Consider the following 24,651-nt stretch of genomic DNA (forward strand, 5'->3'; position numbering starts at 1 on the left):
TCTCCCACAATTGCCAGAAGTGGGGAAAATCCCAGCCCAGGATAACATCATGCAATAACGCCGGGACGAGTCCCACTTTATGTTGCACGGACCCATAGGAAGTAGTAATGCATATGACCGTGGTGAGGTACGAACAGGTGTCTCCATGCACACACGTTACAGAAAATTTGTCTGATGGTCCAGTCGGGGCTGACACCAGACTGGCCTTCACCAGAGTCACCACACTTCCCGAGTCTAACAATGCCACCACATTTTTGCCATCAACAGTTAAATCACACAAGTGTTTTTCCACATCCTTTTGACCGGCATTCACACTCACTACCCGTGCAACCATAGACATGCGGTTTTTAGAGTCTGTGACGTCGCACTGCATGGGTTCAGTAGTGACCGGACAGTTCGCAGCAATATGTCCCATCTCTTGGCAGCGGAAACACCTAACGGGCCCCTTGCTTAGACCATAGTTCGTTACTCTCGGCCCCGCAGTGCGGGCAGTCCCGTTTTCCTCCCCCACTGTCTTAGGGATTTTTCCATCTCCCCTACTCCCTGGAACAGTCTTACCGGTTCCACGTGGAGATGATGAAGAACGAGGTGGGGTAGCGTCGTCTCGGAGTCCTTCCGCCACGGAGTAACGTTCAACCAGATCCACCAGTTGATCTGCCGTCGTAGGATTTCCATGGCTTACCCACTTCCTCAGGGCTGGCGGTAGAGCTCTCAGGTACTTGTCCATGACGACTCTCTGGATTATCTCTGGCGCTGTCAACACCTCGGGTTGTAGCCACTTCTTCGTCACGTGGATCAGGTCGAACATCTGGGACCGCGGTGGTTTATCCGGTTGATAAGTCCATTGATGTACTCTCTGTGCACGGACAGCGGTCGTCACTCCCAGCCGGGCCAAGATCTCGGCTTTCAGTTTGTCAAAGTCCTGCGCGGCTTCAGGCTCTAAGTCATAATAAGCCTTTTGGGCCTCACCGGAAAGAAACGGGGCAATCAGGCCGGCCCATCGTGCCTTCGGCCATTTTTCTCTCACCGCCGTCCATTCAAACGTGGTCAGGTATGCCTCGACGTCATCTTCGGTCGTCATCTTCTGCCAGTACCGACTCACGTGAATCACTCTCGACTCGCCTTCCAGGTTAAGCTCAGGTAAGCTTGCCAAGCGCTGCGCCACCTGCTGGAGAAGCGAACGATCGGTAACTGTCATGTCCACCAACTCCTTCAGCTGGGCCATCATCACCCGATTAGCTTCTTGCTGGACGGCGGTGGACTGTACCAGCGCTTTCACCACGTCCTCCATGCTCATGCTTGCAACGTGTTGCCCGCGTTCTCCACCACAATGTGATAAAACACTCCGGGATCGCCTTTGCTGGGGTCAAAGGTCACGTGCATTCAGCATGAAACTCAGGCGCAGAGCTGGGATTCGTGTATAACTGACCCTGGGTCAGGTTTATTAACGGTGAAAGCAATGCAAAAGGAAATAAAACATAAAACAAGTCCTTGCCTGTCCGGCACTAACTAAACAATGGACAACCTAACTACCAACTGGCGGGCTTCTCCCGTCCAGCCAAACCACAGTTGCAGTGGGCACTGCTTCCACTCACGTGTGTGTCTCTCACACAGACAGACTCTCTGTGTTCCCAGGCTGAGACACTCACACAACCACCTTGCATCCTTTTATATCCACCTCCCATTATCCATTAGTAAGCAGGTGCGATACTGACCAGACTAGGCCACATAGGAAAGGAATCTGGGCGAGATATACCTGCCCTCATCCACTATTCCCACATGATTCTCACAGTATGTACACAGTGACTGCACCAGCATAATAGTGAGTGCAGCTCTGGGGTATAATACAGGCTGTAACTCAGGATCAGTAATGTATGTACACAGTGACTGCACCAGCAGAACAGTGAATGCAGCTCTGAGGTATAAGACAGGATGTAACTCAGGATCAGTAATGTAATGTATGTACACAGTGACTGCACCAGCAGAATAGTGAGTGCAGCTCTGGGGTATAATACAGGCTGTAACTCAGGATCAGTAATGTATGTACACAGTGACTGCACCAGCAGAACAGTGAATGCAGCTCTGGGGTATAAGACAGGAGGTAACTCAGGATCAGTAATGTATGTACACAGTGACTGCACCAGCAGAATAGTGAGTGCAGCTCTGGGGTATAAGACAGGATGTAACTCAGGATCAGTAATGTAATGTATGTACACAGTGACTGCACCAGCAGAATAGTGAGTGCAGCTCTGGAGTATAATACAGGAGGTAATTCAGGATCAGTAACATAAAGTATGTACACAGCTACTCAGGATCATGTAATGTAAACCCTCAGCTATGAGAATAAAGTAGCATTTAATGGTCTATGCAGTGTACCTAGTAATAGTGTCATGATCTGAAGTGATCTGACAGTTTTAAAAGCACAGAGTGAACTTTTTTTCCTTTTGGCAAGTTGCCAAGGTGACTTGACTGTCCCCGGTGGTGGTCAGTGGTATCGCACCTTAGGTTTTTAGTTTAAAGTTCTCTGTAATTATGATTCAGGTGTGGGGCTCTATAAATGAGTCTCAGGGTGTGCAATCACGGCTGGTGATATTGATTCATTCATTGATTCTGAGTTGGTGAGAGCCTGGTGGAAGGATGGAGCTTAGGAGGAGTCCTGCGCAGCTTAGCCAGGGGGGACGTGTGTCAGCTATGGTGTCTGGACGAAGGGCTGGCATGGCGTGGTGGGGTCGCAGTGATGGTGTCGGCAGGAAGTGTCTGCATGGACTGGTGGAGTGGCGACTATGGAGAGTGGCACTCACCATGTGGGACTTGGCTGCTGAGCTGGACTCAAGCATGCTTGCCTTCATGGCAGAAGCTGAACTCATCTTTGGGACTCTGTTACTAAGCAGCAGCAACTGGTGGTGGACTCTGCTCCAAGGCTGCACTATGGTGAAGGATCCTGTTATGGTGATGGATCCGGGTGGAGGAGAAGACGCACGCAGGTGGAGGGCTCTGTTGCAGGAGCATAAGCACAGAGCATAAAGCTAAGTGGTGTCCCCCTGTATTGTCTCTTTCCCTCATGTGTGTTATTAGTGCAGTGGTGGGATTAGTCTCCGCACCGCCCAATTCCCTAGTGAGGGTTTAGGTTCAGGGCGAGCAAGGGTTTAAGGTTTGCGTGCGGCGATAGGTGCGGAGCCTGTATAGGGAATGTTAGGATTACAGGGACACTGGCTCAGGGGAGCTCAGGAGGTCTCCACTTCCCTATTCCCTATCGCAGGGCCCACCATTGTTAATGTTTCCCAGGTTCCCCCTTATTGTTTAAATTTGCCGTACTGGAGGCGGGGTTTCCAGAATTTATATTAACGTGTAATACCTAAATTCGCCAGGTGGAGGCGGTGTATCCATCTGCACGTTTTATTATTTAAATTCGCCCCACTGGAGGCGCTGTATCCAGGGTCACGTGTGTTATGGGTTCGCCTTGCGGAAACATCTGCGTCCAGACACACGTGACCATGACATTATCACCAGCCCTACAGTTTTTTTTTTTTCTGATGAGCTTTTGGCCATGTGGAGTCCTGTGAGAATTTGTCAGGGTCTAGGGCCTTTGGCCATGTGGAGACCTGTGAGTAATTGTCAGGGTCTGGGGCCTTTGGCCATGTGGTGACCTGTGAGCAGTTGCTGCTGGGCTTCACTGAGGTGACTGGGAGCGGCATGGAGTGTTTACGCCGCTGCAGCAGCAGTTATCTGGGTCTGGGGCCTCTGCTGAGAGAAAAAAAAAAAAATGGCGGCTGTGAGTCGCTGCTGGGGAGTGGGACTTGCTCATGCACGCGGGCGTACCCAGGCAGGTGGGAGGAATGGTGCCCCATGGAGCTGCTTGGTATTCCCCGAGGTGAAGGGGTACGTTCCAGTGATGAGCAGACTGGTGTAAAGTCCGCGGGGCTCACGCCGAATCTTTAATGCCGCCCCCTCCTGGTCGTGTGGAGGCGACCAGCGAGTGTATGTTCCTCCATATCTGGTCCCCTCTCCTCCTGGTGTGAGCAGCAGGTGTGCTGCGGGGGAGTAGGGACAAATCTCAACCCTCGCTATTAACCAACCCTGGGAGGCGTAGACCTCATGGTAAAGAGGGTTGGAGGGTGGTGTCCCGTGGTGAATGGCGGGGGTGTGAGTGTGGTGATGCAGGGGGACGCCTCTGCTGTCTAGTTCAGAATGAGTTCACCAATTGTGACAAACAAATGTGTGCAATGAACGTTCAGGTCCGGACCTGTGTGTGAACGAGCGTGTATGGGTGCCACCAAAAAACATCTTGTGGAAGTGTGTTGTGGAGCCTGATCAGCTCATAACAAACATACACATACATAACCTCGTTCCCCAGGTCGGCACTGTGGAGATGAGTGGTGCCTCCAAAATGAACTTTATTGCCTATACCAGAGGTGTGTTTGTCATAAACCTGAATTCAGGTAGTGGTGGGGTGAACTCAGGATCTGGGCGTCCCCGCTGTAGGTGTTTCCCTAATGAGGAGTGGTCTTGAGGGTCCAGAGGCCCCTCATTAAGGAGGGGGTACTGTCATGATCTGAAGTGATCTGACAGTTTTAAAAGCACAGAGTGAACTTTTTTTCCTTTTGGCAAGTTGCCAAGGTGACTTGACTGTCCCCGGTGGTGGTTAGTGGTATCGCACCTTAGGTTTTCAGTTTAAAGTTCTCTGTAATTATGATTCAGGTGTGGGGCTCTATAAATGAGTCTCAGGGTGTGCAATCACGGCTGGTGATATTGATTCATTCATTGATTCTGAGTTGGTGAGAGCCTGGTGGAAGGATGGAGCTGAGGAGGAGTCCTGCGCAGCTTAGCCAGGGGGGACGTGTGTCAGCTATGGTGTCTGGACGAAGGGCTGGCAGGGCGTGGTGGGGTCGCAGTGATGGTGTCGGCAGGAAGTGTCTGCATGGACTGGTGGAGTGGCGACTATGGAGAGTGGCACTCACCATGTGGGACTTGGCTGCTGAGCTGGACTCAAGCATGCTTGCCTTCGTGGCAGAAGCTGAACTCATCTTTGGGACTCTGTTACTAAGCAGCAGCAACTGGTGGTGGACTCTGCTCCAAGGCTGCACTATGGTGATGGATCCGGGTGGAGGAGAAGACGCACGCAGGTGGAGGGCTCTGTTGCAGGAGCATAAGCACAGAGCATAAGGCTAAGTGGTGTCCCCCTGTATTGTCTCTTTCCCTCATGTGTGTTGTTAGTGCAGTGGTGGGATTAGTCTCCGCACCGCCCAATTCCCTAGTGAGGGTTTAGGTTCAGGGCGAGCAAGGGTTTAAGGTTCGCGTGCGGCGACAGGTGCGGAGCCTGTATAGGGAACGTTAGGATTGCAGGGACACTGGCTCAGGGGAGCTCAGGAGGTCTTCACTTCCCTCTTCCCTATTGCAGGGCCCACCATTGTTAATGTTTCCCAGGTTCCCCCTTATTGTTTAAATTCGCCGTACTGGAGGTGGGGTTTCCAGAATTTATATTAACGTGTAATACCTAAATTCGCCAGGTGGAGGCGGTGTATCCATCTGCACGTTTTATTATTTAAATTCACCCCACTGGAGGCGCTGTATCCAGGGTCACGTGTGTTATGGGTTCGCCTTGCGTAAACATCTGCGTCCAGACACACGTGACCATGACAAATAGCCTTTGCTGTGTAAGTTGTTAGATACATTTTTTAACCCTTTCATTAGAGGCAGCAGCATCACAGGATATCCAGTCTGACAACCAGTCCCATCCATGCTCTTCTGTGTAGAAGTCAGTACTTGTACAGGATGACAAGTGACAAATGCTTCTTTTTCCACCGAGGTTCACGCTCTTCCATCTCTGTACGTCCCTCATGTGCCGCTGAAGGTGTAACGTTTGCTTTGTATATGACAGCGGGCATCGGGCACGGCTGTACAATGCAGAGCTACATACAGTGCTGCTCAGCATTATTGGCACCACTATTTTTTTGATAGACTGTACAAGATCTTCAGAAATAAATGAAAATGTACCAAAATAATACCTCAGGATTTTTTAATTAGCGTTCCAAAGTAGTACAACAATAAAACATTGCTTTTCAACCTACATGTTGCAATTCCAAAGAAGAAACAGAATAACCAGCATGTGCAGCAATGAAGGCCTCCATAATTAATCCTTGGTTGCACACCGTTGGCATTGGTGACAGCCTCTTACACATCTCAGCTGGTGTTTTCTCCCACTCTTCCTTTGCAATTTGTTCAAGCTCTTGAATGCTTGCAGGGTTCACAATAAGAGTCAGTGATAAGCGGTCATAGAGGAGCGCTTAGGAAGCAACCCTGGGGCAGACAAAAATGTCAGGTCTCCACCGCAGCTCCAGCCGAAAACCTCCAATGGAGGACAGGAGCAATGAGAAAATGGAAACGGTCTTAGGAGCGCAGGAAAGAGACTCAGACAAGAGATGGGGTAACCCACAACTCGTTTCGACGGAGGATCCGTCTTCATCAGGTGGAACTTCCACCTGATGAAGACGGATCCTCCGTCGAAATGGGTTGATGAAGACGGATCCTCCGTCGAAACGCGTTGTGGTTTAATCCCATCTCTTGTCTGAGTCTCTTTCCTGTGCGCCTAAGACCGTTTCCATTTTCTCATTGCAGGGTTCACAATGGCAGATTTCAGCTCACCTCAAATATTTTCAATGGGATTAAGGTCAGGACACACACACACACACACACACACACACACACACACACACACACGTGCTTAAACTTCATGGGTGCCAATAACGATGAGCAGGACTGTAGTTATAAAACTTCCCTCCCTTAACCATATTCTCTGGCTAGGACTACAGTATGAGGGGTGTTTGCACAATTTCTAAAATGTATTATGAGATGATGTTTTAACCCCTTACTGACATCAGGTGTATTAGTATGCCGATGTCAGTATCCCCTGCTTTGATGTGGGCTCCGGCGGTGAGCCCACCTCATAGCCGGGACATGTCAGCTTTTTTGAACACCTGACATGTGACTGCAATAGCCACGGGCGGAATCGCGATCCACCCACGGCTATTAACGAGTTAAATGCCGCTGTCAAACTCTGACAGCGGCATTTAACCAGCGCTTCCAGCCATCCGGATGGAAATGCGCTCACCGGTGACCCGCGTCACGTGATCGCGGGTCACAATGTGTCAGCATGACAACCAGAGGTCTCCTTGAGACCTCTATGGTTGTTGATGTCGGATTACTGTGAGCGCCACCCTGTGGTTGGCGTTCATAGCAAGTCTGCAATTCAGCTACATAGAGGCGATCTGAGCATCGCCTCAATGTGGCAGAGCCGATCAGGTTGTGGCAGCTTCTAGCCTCCCATGGAATGGGTCAGATGATCTGATCTGTGGATCTGCGGCAGCTGTTGACTCTGAGGAGTCCTATATGCGTGTTTAATATGGATGACTAGGTGAATTAAAATACATTTTTATCTGTGAAGTTATCATCTGATAAGAGCCTATTTGTGCCTTTCTCTCCTAGAGGTGTTTGTATGGAGACTATTGAAGCATGCCAAAAGTAAAAAAAAAAAAAATTTGCAAAAATATGAAAAAAATAGAAAAAATATAAAAGCTCAAATCACCACCCCTTTCTCCCCATTCAAAGTAAAATCAAGCATACACATATTTGGTATTGCCACATTCAGAATCACCCGATCTATCAACAAAAAAAAGGATTAAACTGATCGCTAAACGGCGTAGCGAGAAACAAAATCAAAACGCCAGAATTACGTTTTATTGGTCGCCGCGACATTGAATTAAAATGCAATAACGGGTGATCAAAAGATCATATCTGCACAAAAATGCTATCAGTAAAAACGCCAGCTCGACACGCAAAAAATAAGCCCTCACATAACCGGAGATCACGAAAAATGGAGACGCTACGGGTCTCAGAAAATGGCGCAATTTTTTTTTAGCAAATTTTGGAATATTTTTTCACCACTTAGATGAAAAAGAACCTAGAGATGTTAGGTGTCTAAGAACTCGTAATGACCTGGAGAATCACAATGGCAGGGCAGTTTTAGCATTTAGTGAACCTAGCAATAAAGCCAAACAAACACATAGGATACACCGAGACTTTGCAGTATACAAAAGATAAAATACATTGAGTCTCTACTGTATATACATCACAGACTCTGATGTATAGTGCCTTGCGAAAGTATTCACCCCCTGGAATTTTTCAACCTTTTCCCACATATCATGCTTCAAACATAAAGATACCAAATGTAAATTTTTGGTGAAGAATCAACAACAAGTGGGACACGATTGTGAAGTTGAACGAAAGTTATTGGTTATTTTAAATTTTTGTGGAACGTCAAAAACTGATAAGTGGGGCGTGCAATATTTTTCGGCCCCTTTACTTTCAGTGCAGCAAACTCACTCCAGAAGTTCATTGTGGATCTCTGAATGATCCAATGTTGTCCTAAATGACTAATGATGATAAATATAATCCACCTGTGTGTAATCAAGTCACCATATAAATGCACCTGCTCTGTGAGTCTCAGGGTTCTGTGTGAAGCACAGAGAGCATCATGAAGACAAAGGAACACAACAGGCAGGTCCGTGATACTGTTGTGGAGAAGTTTAAAGCTGGATTTGGATACAAAATGATTTCCAAAACTTTAAACATCCCAAGGAGCACTGTGCAAGCGATCATATTGAAATGGAAGGAGTATCCTACCACTGCAAATCTACCAAGACCCGGCCGTCCCTCTAAACTTTCATCTCAAACAAGGGGGTGGGACAGTCTGTCCATAGGACAACAATCAGTCGTACACTGCACAAATCTGGCCTTTATGGAAGAGTGACAAGAAGAAAGCCACCTGGGAGACACACCAAACATGTGGAAGAAGGTGCTCTGGTCAGATTAACCCAAAATCGAACTTTTTGGCAACAATGCCAAATGATATGTTTGGCGTAAAGGCAACACAACTCATCACCCTGAACACACCATCCCCACTGTCAAACATGGTGGTGGCAGCATCATGGTTTGGGCCTGCTTTTCTTCAGCAGGGACAAGGAAGATGGTTGGAGCCAAATACAGGACCATTTTTGAAGAAAACCTGTTGGAGTCTGCAAAAGACCTGAGACTGGGACGGAGATTTGTCTTCCAACAAGACAATGATCCCAAACATAAAGCAAAATCTACAATGGAATGGTTCACAAATAAACGTGTCCAGGTGTTAGAATGGCCAAGTCAAAATCCAGACCTGAATCCAATCGAGAATCTGTGGAAAGAGCTGAAAACTGGTGTTCACAAACGATCTCCATCCAACCTCACTGAGCTCGAGCTGTTTGCCAAGGAAGAATGGGCAAGAATTTCAGTCTCTCGATGTACAAAACTGATAGAGACATACCCCAAGCGACTGCAGCTGTAATCGCAGCAAAAGGTGGCCCAACAAAGTATTAAGTTACAGGGGCCGAATAATATTGCACGCCGCACTTTTCAGTTTTTGAATTTCCACAAAAATTAAAAATAACCAATAAACTTCGTTCAGCTTCACAATTGTGTCCCACTAGTTGTTGATTCTTCACCAAAAATTTACATTTGGTATCTTTATGTTTGAAGCATGATATGTGGGAAAAGGTTGAAAAGTTCCAGTGGGCCGAATACTTTCGCAAGGCACTGTAGATACATCACATAGGATACACTGGGATCACACAGGAAACACATGGTGGTTTTTCTCATAAATTGACTGGTATACTATTCTCTGTATATACTTTTTCACTTTTTTTCATTTTTCATTCACACTGTAGTACACCGAGGAAGGTCTTAGTGACCGAAACGTTTATAAGTATAAACGCTACTACTTTTCATGGATTACATTAAAATCTTCACTTCAGCATTTGGTGTTTGCCAAGTTTACTGTACTAGTCAGCATGGTGCGGGACCCTACTTGTGCACCATCTAACAGTTGTGCTTACGTCTCTTCATATCCATATAGGAAACACAGACTGCTATATACACATTACATAAGATACACTGAGACTGCTGCATATACATCACATTGGATACACCATGACTCCGCTGTATATATATCACAAAGGATAAACTAAGGCTCTGCTCTATATGCAGCGGTGTGAAAAAGTGTTTGCCCCCTTACTAATTTACTATTCTTTTGCATGTCTGTAAAACTTAACCCCTTAACGACTGCCGATATGTCTTTTAACAGCAGCAGTTGAGGGTACTTATTTGTCAGCGTCGCTTTTTAATGGAGCTGAAAAATAAGGATATAGTGACCCCCCCCCAAGCGTCGGAAAATCTCTAAGGTCTACCGAGGATACCCGAGACCCTGAAGAACATGATTCGGGTTGGTTTTTACCATCCCCGGTGTTGTGATCGTCGTTATTCACCAAATAACGTCGATCGCAAAAGAAAACAAAAGTCAGATTTTCCATTCATTTCTCTTGCCTCTGATATGATCCGGCATACCAGAGGAGAGAGAAATGGGTTCCTCCAAGACCCCTCAGACCTTCTGGCTACATCACCTGGCCATCCACGTCATCTTCACCGGAAGAAAATGGCGGGCGAATGCACAGTGCGTCCGCCGAGATCTGCCGGCCGGTACTTGGCAACAGTAGGAGATTTTTCCTGTTGGTTCATGTTGGTCACTGTGATAGACCCTATCACAGTGATCAAAATAAAAAAAATAGTAAATCAAACTCCCCTTTATCACCCCCTTAGTTAGGTAAAAGTAACAAAATTAGAAAAAAATTTTTTTCCATTAAGGTTAGGGTTGGGGGTTAGAGCTAGAGCTAAGGTGAGGTTAGGGCTGGGGCTAGAGCTAGAGTTAGGGTTGGTGTTACGGTTGTGGTGTTGGTGTTACAGTTGTGGTTAGGGTTGGGGTTAGGGCTGGAGTTAGGGCTGGAGTTAGTATTGGGGGGTTTCCACTGTTTTGGTACATCAGGGGGTCTCCAAACATGACACGGCGCCCGCCATCGATCCTAGCCAATTTTGCGTTCAAAAAGTCAAATGGTGCTCCCTCCTTTCTGAGCCCTGTCATGCACCCAAACAATGGCTTTCCCCCACATACGGGGTATCGGTGTACTCAGGAGAAATTGCATAACAAATTTTGTGGTCCATTTACTTCTGTTACCCTTGAGAAAATAAAAAAGTTTAGGTCTAAAGTAAATTTTTTGTGAAAAAGGCAACATGCTCATTTTTTCCTTCCACATTGCTTTAGCTCTCATGAAGCACCTGAAGGGTTAATAAACTTCTTGAATGTGGTTTTGAGCGGTCCAGTTTTTAGAATGGTGTCACTTTTGGGTATTTTCTGTATTTTTTTGATCCCCTAAACTCACTTCAAATATGAGGTGGTCCCTAAAAAAATGGTTTTGTTGGAAAAATAACAAATTGCTGGTCAACTTTAAACCCTTAAAAATTAGGTTTCCAAAATTGTGCTGATGTAAAGTTGACATGTGGGAAATGTTGTGACACGACTCTCTGATTGAAGGGCACAAGAAATAAATTTTTGAGAATTGCAAAATGTTAAAAAAAATTTGCCAAGTTTCCATTTTTTTTCATAAATTAACGCAAGTCATATAGAAGAAATTTTACCATATGCTCAGATTGAGATCTCGGCAACGAGATCTCAGGTGCAGAGATCTCGTCGCCGAGATCTCAATCTGAGCATGCACAGTCCCTGGTGGGCCATTTTCCCAGAGGCCAACGCATCGCAGTAATGGATATGCAGGGGCTCCGGGCTTTTACAAAATGCCGGCGGAGCCCCCTGCACCACAGAGCACCGCAGCCATTTTCACCCGCAGCAGTGCACATCGGAGCACCCCCTCATCGCAGGCCTGCAGCAACGTGCCACTCGTCTCCTCCAGCAGGGACCTTGCTCCACCACGGCCGGTAAGGTATATCCGCATTATAAGACGCACCCCCATTTTCCCCCCAAATGTGTGGTAAAAAAGTGCATCTTCAAATCTGAAAAATACGGTAATTTTTCTTATTTGAATCTGGAAATGGCAAAAGATACACTGAGACTGCTGTATATACATCACATGGGATACACTGAGACTGCTGTATACACAAAACATAGGATAGACTGAGGCTACAGTATATACACAAGATAGGACACACTGCGACTGCTGTCTATAAATCACATAGGACACAGACTGTTGTATATACATCACATAGGACACACTGAGACTGCTGTATATACATCACATGGGATACACTGAGACTGCTGTATATACACAAGATAGGACACACTGCGACTGCTGTCTATAAATCACATAGGACACACAGACTGTTGTATATACATCACATAGGATACACTGAGACTGCTGTATATACATCACATAGGATAGACTGAGGCTGCAGTATATACACAAGATAGGACACACTGCGACTGCTGTCTATAAATCACATAGGACACAGACTGTTGTATATACATCACATAGGACACACAGACAGCTATATATACATCACATAGGATACACTGAGACTGCTGTATATACATCACATGGGATACACTGAGACTGCTGTATATACACAAGATAGGACACACTGCGACTGCTGCCTATAAATCACATAGGACACACAGACTGTTGTATATACATCACATAGGATACACTGAGACTGCTGTATATACATCACATGAGATACACTGAGACTGCTGTATATACACAAGATAGGACACACTGCGACTGCTGTCTGTACATCACATAGGACACACTGAGATTGCTGACTATACATCACATAGGACACGCAGACTGCTGTATATACGTGATCTAGAATACTGCGGGGCTGCTGTATACATTAAATAGGATACACAGATTGGTGTATAATGTTATGATTGTGTACGCACTCACATAGCTAAATAGCTAAAACACTAGAAACTGCAACTGACCCTACTGGTTCCTGTACAGACTAGAAATCATGACTCTGCAGTCCCTAGTGGATCCTGTGTGAGCTGGAATAGTCCTAGCAACAAACTAAACAATGGCAGCTCAGACCTATGATACCTCAAAAGGCCGTCTAGTGCTTCACGTTCCTCCTAAGGAATCGGAAGGCAGAACAGAGTGTTAATTTCCTACAGAAGAGAAAGTGTGCTGAGATAGAAAGGGATCCCAGAGAGAGTTAAAACAAACCATGAAATGCAAAATGATAAGATAAGGTACTTACTGCTAGATAGTAACTAGAAACAGAAGATAGGTGGAGGGTGAAAAGCAGAATCATCAGAGATCTAAACCTTTCACTGACTGGCATAAACAATGGCAGTATGGCTGAACATCCAAATGATACTATCACAAGCAGGAAGTACCAGCAAGGAGAGAATATATATATACACATATACATATACATACACACACACACAGTTAGGTCCATATAGATTTGGACAGAGACATTTTTCTAATTTTGGTTCTAGACATTACCACAATGAATTTTAAACAAAACAATTCAGATGCAGTTGAAGTTCAGACTTTCAGCTTTCATTTGAGGGTATCCACATTAACATTGGAGGAAGGGTTTAGGAGTTTCAGCTCCTTAACATGTGCCGCCCTGTTTTTAAAGGGACCAAAAGTAATTGGACAATTGACTCCAAAGCTCTTTCATGGACAGGTGTGGGCAATCCATTCGTTATGTCATTCTCAATTAAGCAGATAAAAGGCCTGGAGTTGATTTCAGGTGTGGTGCTTGCATTTGGAAGGTTTTGCTGTGAAGGAAACATGCGGTCAAAGGAGCTCTCCATGCAGGTGAAACAAGTTATCCATAAGCTGCAAAAACAGGAAAAACCCATCCGAGAAATTGCTACAACATTAGGAGTGGCAAAATCTACAGTTTGGTACATCCTGAGAAAGAAAGAAAGCACTGGTGAACTCACCAATGCAAAAAGACCTGGGCGCCCACGGAAGACAACAGTGGTGGATGATCGCAGAATAGTCGCCATGGTGAAAAAAAAACCCTTCACAACAGCCAACCAAGTGACCAACACTCTCCAGGAGGTAGGCGTATCAATATCCAAATCTACCATAAAGAGAAGACTGCATGAAAGTAAATACAGAGGGTTCACTGCACGGTGCAAGCCACTCATAAGCATCAAGAATCAAAAGGCTAGACTGGACTTTGCTAAAAAAACAACTAAAAACACCAGCACAGTTCTGGAAGAACATTCTATGGACAGATGAAACCAAGATCAACCTCTACCAGAATGATGGAAAGAGAAAAGTATGGCGAAGGCGTGGTACAGCTCATGATCCAAAGCATCCCACATCATCTGTAAGACACAGCGGAGGCAGTGTGATGGCTTGGGCATGCATGGCTGCCAGTGGCACTGGGTCACTAGTGTTTATTGATGATGTGACACAGGACAGAAGCAGCCGAATGAATTCTGAGGTATTCAGAGCCATACTGTGTGCTCAGATCCAGCCAAATGCAGCCAGACTGATTGGTCGTCGTTTCATACTACAGATGGACAATGACCAAAAACATAAAGCCAAAGCAACCCAGGAGTTTATTAAAGCAAAGACATGGAATATTCTTGAATGGCCAAGTCAGTCACCGGATCTCAACCCAATTGAGCATGCACTTCACTTGTTAAAGACTAAACTTCAGACAGAAAGGCCCACAAACAAACAGCAACTGAAAACCACCGCAGTGAAGGCCTGGCAGAGCATCAAAAAGGAGGAAACTCAGCGTCTGGTGATGTCCATGAGTTCAAGACTTCAGGCAGTCATTGCCAACACAGGGTTTTCAACCAAGTACTAGAAATGAACATTTTATTTACAATTTTTTAATCTGTCCAATTACTTTTGGTCTCTTTAAAAACAGGGTGGCACATGTTAAGGAGCTGAAACTCCTAAACCCTTCCTCCAATGTTAATGTGGATACCCTCAAATGAAAGCTGAAAGTCTGAACTTCAACTGCATCTGAATTGTTTTGTTTAAAATTCATTGTGGTAATGTCTAGAACCAAAATTAGAAAAATGTTGTTTCTGTCCAAATATATATGGACCTAACTGTGTGTGTGTATATATATATATATATATATATATATATACACATACATACATACTGTGGTGTGACAGGTGATCGCGTGGTTAATGGGAGATATGTCACATGGAGGGATGCTCCCTGCGATGCAACCCGGAGTATTTTGCCTATAGTGTACATGAGCACTAAAGATGTCATTTAGTGCACTGGGTGCGGAATGTTCTCCGTTTTGCCTGAAGATATGTGTATGTTCAGGACCTGTGGTGAAGTCCTGACCATGTGACCAGCTCATGTGATCCATACCTCACCTATGGGTGTGGTTACAGGGCTATGTAATTAAGAGGTTTGGGAAAGTGATGCAGGACATGGTGAACAGGTCTGGCGTGATGAGAGTGAGGATTCCGGCTGATGACGAAGCCCAGGACAAGGATGAAGATGGGATGGTTACATTCCTCATTGTTGGGTCCATGGAGAGCCTTGGGAATATCCGGATGCTCCTGGAGTATCGCGTGTCATACCTGAAAGAAGTAGAGCAGCTAAGACTTGAGAGGAAGCAGATCAGTAGAGAGCTGGACGAAATGGAAAGAAGATGGCTGCCTCCTTCAACTCGCGGTATAGAAAGACAAAGAGGTTCACTTAAGACTGGAAGTCCTAAAGATGGAGATAAGAGAGTACATAGAGATAAATGGAAGGGCTGCTCTCGGGACCTTATAGACCTTAGGAGAAATGGCCAGCAGAGAGAGGACAGTAGGTGGCCTGATGGAAGAGGAAGTAGTGATGCCTCAGTTAGCTCAGAGCTGAGTGACCTAGGCAGGAGACCCTGTAGAAGACGTGGTAACAAAGAGTCAGTCCAGACAAGAGGAATGGGGGCAAGGGAGTCGCAACACCATACTGACCGCCAGGGATGCGGGTGGTCTGACGTGGGCCCATCTTTATCAAAGAACAAGACAGAGTCGGATAAGGGACGCCTACTGAAGAGTTCACTAGCAGGGCCTGACTTTGATAGACGATTTGACTGGCAGAGACGACCGAGAAGGATCTCTGGTCGAGTAATAGAAAGTGCCAAGCCCCACGGCTTTAGGCAGAGGAGGGGGATATGTGGTGTGACAGGTGATCGCGTGGTTAATGGGAGATATGTCACATGGAGGGATGCTCCCTGCGATGCAACCCGGAGTATTTTGCCTATAGTGTACATGAGCACTAAAGATGTCATTTAGTGCACTGGGTGCGGAATGTACTCCGTTTTGCCTGAAGATATGTGTATGTTCAGGACCTGTGGTGAAGTCCTGACCATGTGACCAGCTCATGTGATCCATACCTCACCTATGGGTGTGGTTACAGGGCTATGTAATTAAGGTGTTTGGCACATGTGAGGAAGACTGTGAGGAGGTCTGGCAGAGTGTGGACAGACTTCCATGTGTCCAGGTGGGACACTACAGAGAGTGGTCTGTGTTCCAAGGAAGGAGAAGCCTTCCTGTGTCTGCGGCTGCAGATAGAGCGCTGCTCTGGACATTGCCCTGACCTGTGTGCACAGGACCTGAGGGAACACAGCCCAGCTAAGGACTGTTTATGTGCTGTCTCTGGTTTATGGAGTAATAAACCCTGTGAAATTTTAAAGGAACGTGCCTGATGTTTGTCTCCCGCTGCACCTAAGCGAGTCACATCCCTACAATACATACACACACACACACACACACACACATACATACACACACTGTGTGGGGGGGAATCACTGTGTGGGGCTATGAGGACATCATACAGTGTGGGGAATTGTGTTGTGTGTGGGGCTATGAGGGCATCATACTGTGTGGGGGCATCATGGTATGCCAATCAACGATGGTGTGGGGAGCCATGTCATCTGCTGGTGTAGGTCCATTGTGTTTTATCAATACCAAAGTCAGCGCAGCCGTCCACCAGGACATTGTAGAGCTCCTCCTGCTTCCCTCTGCTGACAAGCTTTATGGAGATGGAAGTGTCATTCTCCAGCAGGACTTGGCCCCTGTCCACACTGCAAAAAGTACCAATACCTGGTGTACACACAACAGTATCACTGGGCTTGATTGGCAGCAAACTCGCCTGACCTTAACCCCGTAGAGAATCTATGGAGTATTGTCAAGAGGAAGATGAGAGACACCAGAGCCAACAATGCAGACGAGCTGAAGGCTGCTATCAAAGCAACCTGGGCTTCCATAGCCCCTCAGCAGTGCCACAGGCTGATCGCCTGCATGCCAAGCCTCATTGATGCAGTAATTGATGCAGAAGGAGCCCGACCAAGTATTGAGTGCATTTACTGATCATACATTTCAGGAGGACAACATTTCAAATTTTACAATCATTTTCCAGCTGGTGTTATGAAGTATTCTAATTTCTTGAGATAATGACTTTTGTGTTTTCATTGGCTGTAAGCCATAATCATCAACATTACCAGAAATAAACCCGTGACATAGATCACTCTGTGTGTAACTATCCTAAAGAATAGAGGAGAGTCACTTTTTGCATTGAAGAACTGAAATAAATTAACTTTTTGATGATATTCTCATTTTGTGAGATGCCCCTGTATATATATAGATACACATACCCCTTGATGGCTGCTGTCTTGTTCTAAGCAGAAAAGGGAGAAAAATAAAGATTCATTTTCAGCTCTGCCTCCATTTTCCCTTATAGTTAGGTTTTAGTTGCAATGAATTCTGCATCATTTATGTGTGCAGCCCTTAAACCTGTCCTTGATCTACACTCTGGTTTAATCAGAATAATTACAAAATCATTGATTTTTATATTGATTTTTCCTATAAATTATCCCATTATCACACTTTGTGCCATTAGTGACTCCTGGGTAATCTGGAGGCGGCTGCTTCTGTTTTACCCCATCTAACCTGCAGGTGGCAGCGCTGCATTAGATTTTAGCATGGCCTATTCCTTTAGTTGGACATGGATACAAGACATTTGGGGGCTCCTCTGCGCCCCAGTATCTGTAAGAATAGAAGGCTTCATGCACATGGACACAACAGTTCGATTTTGTGATAAGTTTTTGTGGCAGGTTCTATTAGATGAGCCACATAGCAGTATACACTACGAGACTTGCGGTTTTCTCATATTACCTAAACACCACATTTTATCTGCCTGCACCTCTGATGTTTCCCAATTGGGGTAACCTTGTGACCATTGTAAAAAAAATAAAATCAGGCCAAAATAGTTTTTCCATAGGCAAACATTGCGATTGTGGTGGAGATGGAGAATCAATGTATGTGCACCAAGCGCCATCTCAACCCCGGGAATGAACAGATGCATATGAATGAGGGGCACTCTCCATTCACTTCTATGGACGTTTGCAAAAATGGCTGAGCACGTGATCTGCATTTATCAGACAGTCTGTCAGAGCGGGAATATCCCTTTAAGTTTTAATTACGTAAAACTATAAAATCCTTATATCTTTGCTGCAAAGGCAAATCGCATCTACATAGCGTAAGCATTGTCAGTCTGTTATCATAGCCGGCAAATGCGCCGTTCTGCAAAGTTAAAATCTCCCATCCCTTTTATTCCCGCCTGGAGTGCTTGTCACCCTGTTCATGTGTTACGAGCGAGTATACATAAATTTACTCATATTATCAGCAGCCCCCGTAAACTAAAAAAAAAGCGCATTCCATGTCTCGATTACTGTCCTTTTAAATATTGTCCTATTTCCCGTTTTTCCCGGAGAGCGATGCCTCTGCGCCGCCGCTTCTTATGCTAAACATCCCAGCCAAGCTTGTTTTCCAGTCCAGAATGCATTAAAGACTTTCACAAGAATACGGTTCGTCAAATCTATTTAATTCAAGTGTCTCATACATTTTAATTCTTAGAAAATAAGCTTTTCAAATTAAAGATCTGAACAACTGTGACCGTCCTGGGAAATTAACCCGAGCGCGGGAATCAGAGGGAAAAGCCACCCGAAGGGGAATATGTAAAGAGCGCTCAAGTGACACCATGAATAAGTATATTAAGGATCCCGCTGATCGCCCCGCAACATTGACATAACCTCCACATGACGCGACTCCACTGCCGCAGAGAGGGAAAACTAGGGAGTCGAATTCCCCAGGAATGGTGGCAACAAGCAAAGCGCGGACATCTCACGCCTTCTCCTGCACTAACCGATGACATCAGACAGATCGATCACGTAATATTTCATTCTGGCACAATTTGCACCCAGAAATCGGCCCAAATTTATTGCACCACAGTTAATAAAAGTCACTTGCACCAAATTCATAAGCTTGCGGGGTTTGGCGTAAAAATGGAAAAAGCCGCAACATTTCTGCACAAAGTTGGGCATCAATTTTGTGACCGTTTTACAGCGGAATTCTGGCAAAAAGTGTGATGAATCTGGGAGTGAGAACATTATCACCCACCTTAAGCTACCAGGCACAGTGACCGTGATGCGATCGGAACCGCTGCAGGGGACGAGGGGCTGTTTTGTTGGGATAGAGGCTTTACGGCTTAGTTCACACGTTGCTTTTTTTTCTGCATCCAAAACCTGATCTCTTGGCAGTAAAACAGCTGCAGCCACAATGAAGGTCTTGCTGCCTTTTTTGCACTTACTGCTTTCTATGTGTTAAAAAAAAATGCAAAAATCCTGACAGAAGCGACATCCTGCAGTTATGAAAAAAGCAGATTTTCAATTCAGTCAGGAAAAAAAAAAGCAAAACAGAAATGTCTGAAATCGCACAAATTCTGCTTTTCATTTGCATAAAAAAGCAGCAAAAATGCAAAGTGTGAAGATAGGAGTTTTCACCTGAGAATGGAGGTCCGGTGACCCCGATCTAAACCATGTGACTAAAGCGAGAATCAAGGTGATTCAGCAGGTTAATCATCCGGTAGAAGCAGCATGCATTCCCAACATGGCCGGGTTCCTAAGCTTATAAGCTGGTCCGTCGTGGCATTGCAGAAATGTCTCCAGCTTGGGGGACTCGGCTCGGAAATGCTGAGAAACACAATGAATGTGCAGTCACAGCTGCACAAGTGGCGCGACCGGGTGAAGCTTGCGACCGGCAGCAAGGCATGCAAGCATGATGGCCTGGCAGAACATTATTGTATCAGGAGAGGGAGAAAAGCTCCAGGTAATATCTTCTTACGCCAGGCGCAGCCTATATACATGGAGAGTCAAGATTGTCATGACAACCCATGACTTACATTACTAATAGAAATAACTGTCTTAGAATCCTAGAGTCCTAGAATGGTAGAGTTGGAAGGGACCTCCAGGGTCATCGTCTCCAACCCCCCCGCTCAAAGCAGCCTCTGTGTGAAGACTTCCATTGAAGGAGAACTCACCACCTCTCGTGGCCGCCTTGTCCACTCATTGATCACCCTTCACTGTCTTGTCTTTATGGAAACCAGATCCAATTCTGATCTCACACCACACGGTCTATAGACAGTTCCAAACCCCATAGGGTGTCCAATATAGGAAAAGACCAGACCAGTAACATCACTAAATGACCAACATTAAAGGGTTATTCCCAAAGGAACAAGTTATCCACTATCCATAGCATATGGGTTCTGACTGTTGCGATCCCACAATTCCAAAATTGGGGTAGTCTTGAATGGAGCGGAGATGCGTATGAGGCTGCCGAGTACATTCATAGGCAACAAATGGAGTGCAGGTCCAGCATGTGCACCTCCGCCATATTCAAGATGGGGCCACAATCTAGGGGGAGCTGGGGTCTCAAAGGCGAGACCACCAGTGATCCTCAAGTCAATGGATAGGGAATAACTTGTTTTTGTTTTTTTTTTAGGAATAATCCTTTAAAGCAGTACTCCATCAAGGTGACCAATTCCCTTGTACCATTTTCCAAAGTTAGGGGAACGGCATAAAAATGACAAGATACACAGAACCTGGCTGCCATCTCACTCTCCATGCCAGCCATATCTACAGCTGCTGGGATCCAAGCATCAGTCTCTACTGAGTATCTAGCATTGTACTGAGGGACGAGGAACACCAAGGCCAGCACCATGGTCAACACTCGGATAAAGGGCGGAGGTAAATGTGATCACCTGGGAGCAATGCTACGCCTGCGCCTGTGATCTATGAGGCCTCTTGCAATGCTCTTTTAAAGGGAACCTGTCAGGATGATTTTGCCGAACAGATCAGTGGTAAAGTTTGGCTGTATAGGGCTAAGAATTGTAATGAAATTAACACCAGTTTGGTAGAAATGCGATCAGCCATTGTGGAGAAATTGAGCTTTGAAGCCACATAGAATTCAACTTGGAAGTGCACTGTAGGCGTGGCACCAACCTCCAAGTGCATCAACACGCCCCCTACAGCACTTCCATGGTAATTTGCATACATCTTCAAAGCTCAATTTCTCAGTAAAGGATTACTACAAGACATGTATACATTTTCATTGGTGATCTACAATCTAGACAACCATACTACTAATTTCAGTATTGAAATCATCTTGACAAATTCCCTTTAAAGAGGACCTGACACTTGCCTTAAATATGTAATATTATATCTGGTGTAAATGCCGCTATTCTCCTGAATCCAGAGTTGTTTTCTTTTTTTTCCTACTCCTTTCTGTTCCCAAGATATGACCCCCTCGTCCCTGTATATGCATTGTCTTGTTCTTAAGTGGGTGTGGCCATTAAAACCCACCCATGAGTAGAGTTGAGGACCACACCTACTTGGCTAAAAGAAAGGGCTAAATTTATAGGGGCGATATCTCAGGAACAGAGAGGCGTAGGAAAAAAAGACAAACAACGTCAGATTCAGGAAAACAGCGGCGTTTACACCGGGTAAAGAAATTACATATTTACGGCAAGTGAACGAGTCCATTAGTTGTGGCAACAGCTTTGGTGGCCAAAGCATGGGGGGAGGTCTATGGTTCTAGTAAAACAAATGGGTGTTGCAGACGGCAAACATGCTTCTCATGATAATGTGTCAGTCTTTCATTGTTCATTTCCCCCCCCCCATCTCTGGTTATTGCACAATTTGTCGCACGTAGACGCCGCACCGCTTGCTGTATACTAAACAGTTTATTAGCCATTTCTGCGGCCTCCGGAATGAGAGGGAGACATTAAACAGCAAGCTCCTTGTTCACGGAGCAGAGAACGCCACTGTCTGCCTTTATAAATACTCCTATAATTGTGATTAACGTCGGGGGCCGACGGCGGCATCCGCAAACAAGTGGAGAGCTCGGCGTAATATATTCCCATCCTAATATCTCTATCGACGCGAGATCAGCGGCGGCTCCTGTCAGGGGCTCCGTAGTTACACACTTTGCGCGGCATATAAAACAGGGCAATTATTTGTATTTCAAAGAATCGCAGTTCTTTATCTTTATCTTGCCATGATGGGATTTTAGCCGAGGATTTCCTGAAAACGTTGATTAAACTTCTAAAGGCAGTCGTAGAAGGGAGAGATTTATCGCCGCGCTATTGTAAACCCAATGTTTTCATATAAATACAGTACAGAAAAAAAATGTACTTTGTGTTTCGGAGATGAAGAGTTTCCAAATTCAGGGTTTTTTTTTTATTAATCTAGATAAGACGCGTTGTCTATATGTGTATAGATTGTAAATCAGCAATGGCGGCGTATAATGTTTCCATCCTATTATTCAGACGACTCTCCGAGCTGCCGGGATGAATCTATTAAAGACTTATTTTGTGGCCGATGAGGCACATTTACAAGAAGTGTCATTTCTTTCCAAAAATTCTGCCAACAATGGAGGTTTCTTCTGACCTTGACACTTTCTGGTCTGCTGTAAAATTAAAGGGGGTGTCCCGTAAAAAAAAAAAATCCCCTATCTACAGGTAGGGTGATAAATAGAGGGATCCCTGAGGGTCGGACTACTGGGAACCCCATCAATCACAAGAATGGGTGTCCCAAAGCATAGAATAGAGTAGTACTGAGCATGTGCGACCATTCGCAGTGGTGGTCGCACATGCTCAATTCATCTCCATTCATACAGATGACTTTGGGACACCCATTCTTATGATCGAAGGGGTTCCCAGTAGTCCGACCCCCAGGGATCCTCTATTTATAACCCTTCCTGTAGATCGGGAACTTTGAACCCCTAGTGTTTGGGGATTGCTGGGGTCTCAGCATCTGCACCCCCAACGATTTATACATTTATTATTTATCCCGTGGATAGGTATTAAATGTTATTTAAAGGGCCAACTCATTTTATGCCTTACCTCCAAACTGAGTGCTGAGAAGAAAAAAAATGGTGTCAGCTGAGCACGAACGCCAGTACAATATTTCGAAATCCAAAAAGGGCAGCACTTAGTCCAAGATTACATCTTTCAGTCAGCGACTATCACTTAAAGGGATTGTCCACCTTTGGGGAGAATTTTTTTTTCTCCACATTTGTAGCCCAAAAAAAAAAAAAAAAAAATTTTAAGTAAGAAAAAAAAAAAGTAGACAACCCCTTTTAAGATAATGGAGATTGAGGCGGTCAACAATGTTTGTCCCTGGTGTGTGGCTGTAGGGGATGCAGAGGTAGCAATCACATCTCTGCCTTGTATTTAGGGTGAAAGACTCAAGGCACCTCAGAGGTATTAGGGGCGTAACCATAATAGGCACAGGGGTCCTTTTGACTAGGAGGTCCTTTTGCACCTTATGAAAAGACTATGACTAATAAAGACCTGTGTTAGTTGGTGGCCCCATTGGAGATTTTTTTATTGGGGCCCACAAGCTTCAAGTTACACTACTGACCCATAGGGCACATGGTCGGTGGAGGACCTATTACAAATCTGGCATTAAACCTCAAAAGCTTCTCAAGATACCCCTCTACTTACCCAAATCTCCACCTTCCACCATGTATTACACTCAGGAACAAGAGGACACAACCCACCTGGCAAGAAAGACCCTTTGATGTTGGCCGTGACCCAAATGGCTGCACTTTCGAACATTTGCCAGTGTAAGGACCACACTACCACCACTCATTGTGAAGGTTGTGGATGGTGATCTTGAGCCTAGTATCAACCTGTCAATGAGAAAGAAAAGCACTACTGGAATATATGCACACCACACTATTATACAAAAATATTTACCATTACATATAAAACACAATTAAAAACATGAGAACCGTGTCCACTCAAATAACATTACATGAATAAACCAATATATAGATAATGATAATACCAGGACCTACACTCAGAGGCTCATGGGGCACAAGGGATAGAAGATATAGGGATATATGAACATCCCTTATCCAAACAGCAGGGGTAAACCACAAATGGAAAACAGATGACACAACATTCCCCAAGAAAAAATTCCCTTAATAGGGAGCAGGGCTGCCACTAGAGATTTCGGGGCCCCATACTGGCAAAATTTTCGGGGCCCATTGAAACTTCGCCCAGGCTCCACCCCAGCTCCGCCTCCACCCCTCGAATCTTCCAAAGTCCCACCGCCCTCTCTTGGAACAACTCCACTTCTGCACCATGTCCTCACAAATCACACATTAACAGTTCCCATCACCACATACATAGCAGGCAGCTTTTGTTTTGGCCAAAAGATTTTTTTAATCCGCCACAACGACAAAGTAGACACTTTTGGTCGGGCCCTACTCTACTGTAACTTACTAAACATTTGCTAAAATATCCAATACAATTTCGGTATATTTTTATTTATTTTTCCATTTTTAAAATTACCAATAATGCCACATACAAGGGACAAATACCACCGCACCATGACCAGACACCATATTACCACCACATGGTGAACTAAAATCCCACATACAAG

Source organism: Dendrobates tinctorius, unplaced genomic scaffold, assembly GCF_039654945.1.
Source record: "Dendrobates tinctorius isolate UK_male_01 unplaced genomic scaffold, ASM3965494v1 ptg000214l, whole genome shotgun sequence".
Classification (NCBI taxonomy): domain Eukaryota; kingdom Metazoa; phylum Chordata; class Amphibia; order Anura; family Dendrobatidae; genus Dendrobates; species Dendrobates tinctorius.